Source organism: Salvelinus namaycush, chromosome 37 (genome assembly GCF_016432855.1).
Source record: "Salvelinus namaycush isolate Seneca chromosome 37, SaNama_1.0, whole genome shotgun sequence".
NCBI classification, from domain to species: domain Eukaryota; kingdom Metazoa; phylum Chordata; class Actinopteri; order Salmoniformes; family Salmonidae; genus Salvelinus; species Salvelinus namaycush.
The window spans coordinates 10,361,380-10,367,915 of record NC_052343.1 but is presented as its reverse complement, the minus strand read 5'-3'; positions in this window follow the sequence as shown (position 1 = coordinate 10,367,915).

Genomic DNA, 6,536 nt, shown 5'->3' with positions numbered 1-6,536 from the left:
TTTAATAATGGGAATTGATGGAAATTATGTAAAAATGTACCACTAGCCACTTTAAACAATGCCACTTAATATAATGTTTACATACCCTACATTACTCATCTCATATGTATATGTATATACTGTACTCTATATCATCTACTGCATCTTGCCATCTTTATGTAATACATGTATCACTAGCCACCTTAAACTATGCCACTTTATGTTTACATACCCTACATTACTCATCTCATATGTATATACTGTACTCTATACCATCTACTGCATTTTGCCTATGCCGTTCTGTACCATCACTCATTCATATATCTTTATGTACATATTCTTTATCCCTTTACACTTGTGTGTATAAGGTAGTAGTTGTGGAATTGTTAGGTTAGATTACTTGTTGGTTATTACTGCATTGTCGGAACTAGAAGCACAAGCATTTCGCTACACTCGCATTAACATCTGCTAACCATGTGTATGTGACAAATAAAATTTGATTTGATTTTTGATTTGATTTGATGGGTTGAGAGATCAGCCAATTAAAACCAGTGGTTGTTTCGTCCGCTCCTGCCATAGGCTTCCTGTCAAGTCCCGTTCTGAGGCGTTCGGGAAACCAGATGGTTCGACAGAAAGAGAGCCAGGCGGTCAGCTAATACTCCTAATACTCAGCAAATAGCATTAATATTTCCCATCTGAAATACACTGCGCTCACATTTGCTGACCATGAGAGCATCAACACAGATGGAGAACAGTGCACATGGGAAAATAGAGCTTCCAATCTGATGTGATCAAAGCAAAAATAGTCTACATTGAAATAAGAGAGATTAAACATGATTGTTTCTAGTTAAGGTTAGTTACAATTGAAGTGTCCTGGCCTGCTGGCTATGCATCATTTTTTTTTAAATGACTGACTGAAGTGACATGTGTGGGAGAGCTGGGCAGATCAGCTCAATCAGACCATGCAACTGAAAGACGTTCATTCTGCCAAAGACAGGATTGCATTACATATTCTGCAAAGGCATGCATATTTATGAATTTATGATTGGAAAGAACAGATGAAAAGGAGCTTCATGTCAATTTGAATGTCCATTTGTCTCATGTGGAATTCTCATATCGTTACATTTTCATCAACTGAAATGAAAACTAATTTGTTACCATTTTCAGTTTTTTTATGGCTTCTCGTTATCGTCATTCGTTTTTGTCAGGAAAAATAGGTTGTTGACAAATATTTTGTCATAGTTATTGTTGATGAAATGAGCACTAAGTTACAGAGCAGAGTGGCGCACAATAATCAATGACACATCAAAGATATGTTTAAGTAGTAGCAGTGATATAGTCTAGTCAATCCAGGAATTCACTCTGACAGGCATTGAAGAGGGAATTTACCCTTAGAGTGACAATGAAGTCAAACAGGTAGGCTGTAAATAGTGTAGAGAGTACTTACAACATCTGCTGTGCAGTACGATGTCGGTCCATGTGCCGTTGGGAAGGCACTTCCTGACCTTAGGGCCCACTATGACCCTGTTCCCCCTGCAGATGTACTCTATCTCGTAGTCCACTGGTAGGATCTGCACATTGCGGATCTGCACACAGAAATAGATGACGTAGATTGATGTTTAGCTATGTCTTTAAATATGTACATCACCTGACTAATGAGTCATTTTTCCTGTAGGCTTCAATGCATTGCTATGATTAGGACAACAACAACATAGTAGACACTAGATATGGCCATGCTAGAGAGAACCAAAGGGCCGATTACGTCAGAATTGACAAACAACTATATGAGCTATTTCTACTTTATCTAGGGTTGGATATGATTAAAGGTAGTACTGATAGTACTGTGATAGTAGTGATAGTACTGTGATAGTAGTGATAGTACTGTGGTAGGAGTAATAGTACTGTGATAGTAGTGATAGTACTGTGATAACAGTGGTAGTACACTCTTAGAAAAAAGGGTTCCAAACGGGTTCTTCGGTTGCCCCCACAGAAGAGCCCTTTTTGGTTCCAGGTATAACTATTTTGGGTTCCTTGTAGAAATCCCTGTGAAAAGAGTTTTACCTGGAACCAAAAAGAGTTCTTCAAAGGGTTCTCCTATAGAGACAGCCGAAGAACCCTTTTAGGTTCTAGATAGCACCTTTTTTTCTAAGAGTGTACTGTGATGGTATTGAGAGTACTGTACCTGTTCTTGTGTCAGGCCTCTGTAGCGGATGCCTCCGTCTCTGGGAGGACGGATGATGGCACAGCCTAAACAGGAGACGAGAGAAAGACATGATGATTGGAAGAATAATCACTTACAGTAGTCTACATTACAGTCATGAGATATGTTACACTCCAATTATAATCATCACTCCATCTAACGCCTTCCTCCATGCATTCAACAACATTGTGATGATGCTCCATTTAGGTCATTTTGCAATCTCCACGGTTTTTCTAACTGCTAACACACTTACACAAACACAAGTTGCACGCACATGTACACACACAAACACAATGATTACCTCCAGTTGTTGAATTATGCATGGCCACAACAAGAGATGGCAGAGCATACAGAATTATAAGAAACAATAGCTGTGCCATTTCTGGATCTGGATCTGGATCTGGATCTGGATCTGGATCTGGAGGGAGGGAGGGAGGGAGGGAGGGAGGGAGGGAGGGAGGGAGAGAGAGAGAGAGAGAGAGAGAGAGAGAGAGAGAGAGAGATGGAGAGAGATGGAGAGAGAGAGGGAGGGAGAGAGAGAGAGAGAGGAAGAGAGAGAGGGAGAGACTAAAGGATTAAATAAGAAGATAATGAAAGTAAGCGACAGAGAGGGAAGGTAGTTATAAACAGCCTTTACACAGTAGTACAGTCGTTATATTGTAACAAAAACCTCAAGTTCATTGGAGGAACCAACATTCATAATTGGACAGTCTTATCAAACACATACACTACAGGTAAAACATTTTAGAACACCTACTCATTCAGGGGGTTTTCTTTATTTTTACTATTTTCTGCATTGTAGAATAGTAGTGAAGACATCACAACTATGAAATAACACATATGGAATCATGTAGTAACCCAAAAAGTGTTGAACAAATCAAAATATATTTTACATTTGAGATTCTTCAAATAGCCACCCTTTGCCTTCACATGTAAAAAGGGCTTTATAAATACATTTGATTAATGACAGCTTTGCACACTCTCAACCAGCTTCACCTGGAATTCTTTTCCAACAGTCTTGAAAGAATTCCCACATACTGTATGCTTGTTGGCTGCTTTTCCTTCATTCTACGGTCTGACTCATCCCAAACCATCTCAATTTGGTTGACGTCAGGGGATTGTAGTGGCCAGGTCATCTGATGCAGCACTCCATCCCTCTCCTTCTTGGTAAAATAGGCCTTACACAGGCTGGAGGTGTGTTGGGTCATTGTCCTGTTGAAAAATAAATGATAGTCCGACTAAGCCCAAACCAGATGGGATGGCGTATTGCTGCAGAATGCTGTGGTAGCCATGCTGGTTAAGTGTGCTTTGAATTCTAAACAAATCACAGACAGTGTCACCAGCAAAGCACCCCGACACCATAACACCTCCTCCTCCATGCTTTACGGGGGGAAATACACATGCGGAGATCATCCGTTCACCCACACCGTGTCTCACAAAGATATGGTGATTGGAACCAAAAATCTCCAATTTGGACTCCAGACCAAAGGACAAATTTCCACCAGTCTAATGTCCATTGCTCGTATTTCTTGGCCCAAGCAAGTCTCTTCTTCTTATTGGTGTCCTTTAGTAGTGGTTTCTTTGCAGCAATTCAACCATGAAGGCCTGATTCACACAGTCTCCTCTGAACAGTTGATGTTGAGATGTGTCCAGTTATGATGGACTGTCGTTTCTCTTTGCTTATTTGAGCTGTTCTTGCCATAATATGGACTTGGTCTTTTACCAAATAGGGCTATCTTCTGTATACCCCCCCTACCTTGTCACAACACAACTGATTCCCTCAAACGCATTAAGAAGGAAAGAAATTCCACAAATTAACATTTAAGAAGGCACACCTGTTAATTGAAATGCATTCCAGATGACTACCTCATGAAGCTGGTTGAGAGAATGCCAAGAGTGTGTAAATCTGTCATCAAGGCAAATGGTGGCTACTTTGAAGAATCTCAAATATAAAATATATTTTGATTTGTTGAAAACTTCTTTGGTTACTACATGATTCCATATGTGTTCTTTTCATAGTTTTGATGTCTTCACTATTATTCTACAATGTAGAAAATAGTCAAATTAAAGAAAACCCTTGAATGAGTAGGTGTTCTAAAACTTTTGACCGGTAGTGTAATTCATAACCATTGACAAGGACAACCCAGATGATCATCTAAACCAGTGACCAAACAACAACATACACCAACCTTCATATGTACACTATTCATCTAGTAACAAAAACCTCACCTACAGCAGTTCAGTGAGTAGTACTCCTGCCACTAAAGACCAGTGTGTTAGTTGTTACTAATATGTACTGGCTCCATGCGCTATAGTGAGACAGTATGAGAGCAGAACTCACTCTACCATAACCCTTTGCATAATGGAGTGGGGTAGGTCAAGACCGCTCACTCATTCCAACAGTGTGCTTTCAGTGCTAACACAGCCAACACAGCAGCCATACGAGTGTGTACTAAAGTATAAATACACCTAAATATAGCCACTCGTTTGAAGTGCTGAATAATGAATGCAACTTCATCATGTTGTCATACACAGAGATGGAGAGAGAGAGAGAGAGAGAGAGAGGAGAGTAAGAGGGAGAGATAGAGAGAGGAACAAAGCTCCACAGTGAGACAGATGGTGGGAAGGAAGGGAAGGGTAGTGGAGGAAGACAGACAGACACTGTTGGATACTTCATTAGCATTATGGTGAATTTATAGAGCACTAACAAGAGCATGCAGGAGGAGACAGACACGGAGAGAAAGAGAAAGAGAGAAAAGGTGGGAAATGCAACGAAAAGTATGTGTGAGACAGAGACACAGAGAGAGAGAGAGAGAGAGAGAGAGAGAGAGAGAGAGAGCGAGAGAGGGACAACACAGTGGGAGACACTCCTCACATACTGAGATACATAAAAGCAAACTGTGTGAGCGTGGTATGGATCAGACAGCTTAAAATATATCAAGCTAGCCAGCTTCATAAATATTATGGTAATGTCAGTGGCCTATATTAAATCAACAAGCTGTGCCGTTGCTTTAGGTGCAGCAAAATGAATTGCAGCACCATGGACAGCGGATGTATCTGAACAAAAGATTCCAACTGGAACGAGCATAGAAAAACAGATATTTCAGGACCATGGACAGCACCCACGGCATCACAGATACGTATCTAAGCCAGAGACCAGAACGGCGAAACACAACATTTCATCCAAGAGATGTAGTTTATTTATTAAGCAAGCCACATTTGATATGCTATTAGAAAAATGCTAAAGCGATGAAAAAATAGCCATATGTTTACAATGGTGCGCAGGAGGATTTAAACATCGAGACACGTTCACTGGACTGATATCGCCTACAAACGCTTTAAATGAGGGTCGCTCTTAGGGTGCTACCAACAGTAGGCTACTGGTAGTTGCTGGTCCGTGTTGACACGGCCGGGAATCCTTGACGGCCTATCGAAGAAGGCCAGCCCTTATATCCGTTTGCAGAATTCAGATTTGAGAAGTTCGGATTTCATGTCAATTCTAGCATGCCATTCATTCCCATCGCCTAAAAACATTAACTGAAAATGTGCAAAATATATCTAAAGATAAACTCACGTCATTAATAGGTAGGACTGTGTGTTATATTATGCTACGATATAATTAAAAAAACAATGTAAAGTCGTTCCTGCTTGGCGAAACCTGTCATTTACGAGAATACAAATTACAAAGGCTAGAGTAGACCTGTCATCTGAATACAAATATAATACAGTCAAATATATGTAAGCTTGATTCCTTAGAATTATGCACGATTGTTTAGGTTGCATACTGAGTAAGAGATTGTAGCATGTAATCATGTGTACTTACAAATACTTTCAACGCGCCCAATCAAGATGACCGTATGTCCGTCGGTTGCGACTCGTTTGGGAACACCCAAATGTCGAGTTATTTGGTAAAATGTGCTTCTTTGCAACGTATTGTATGGCTATGTTTTTATGGCTATAAATGTGCAATCCGGTCCCCATGCATAGGCTATACATTGAATGTCAAAAACAACCGTATTAATCAGTCTATTACCATCTACTTCAATTTCGTATGGTGAAAAGTCAGAAACGAAAAATGTACATATAAATACACGCACTATATACAATCGCTTCCCCATGTACGACGAAACACCGAATCCTCACTCTCTCCTTTTTTTCCTCTCTCAATACAATCCAGCTAATTCACGACGTCATGATGGAGAGACGTACGTAGGTAGGCCTACCGTGCGTGAAATTCATTTTCTCACGCATACATCTCCTTTTCCAAGATGCATGTTGAGGTATTGGCCCACGCCAGCAAATCGTGATCATGTCAAATCTAAGAGATTTTTAATTTTATGATAAGCGTTATGGAGTT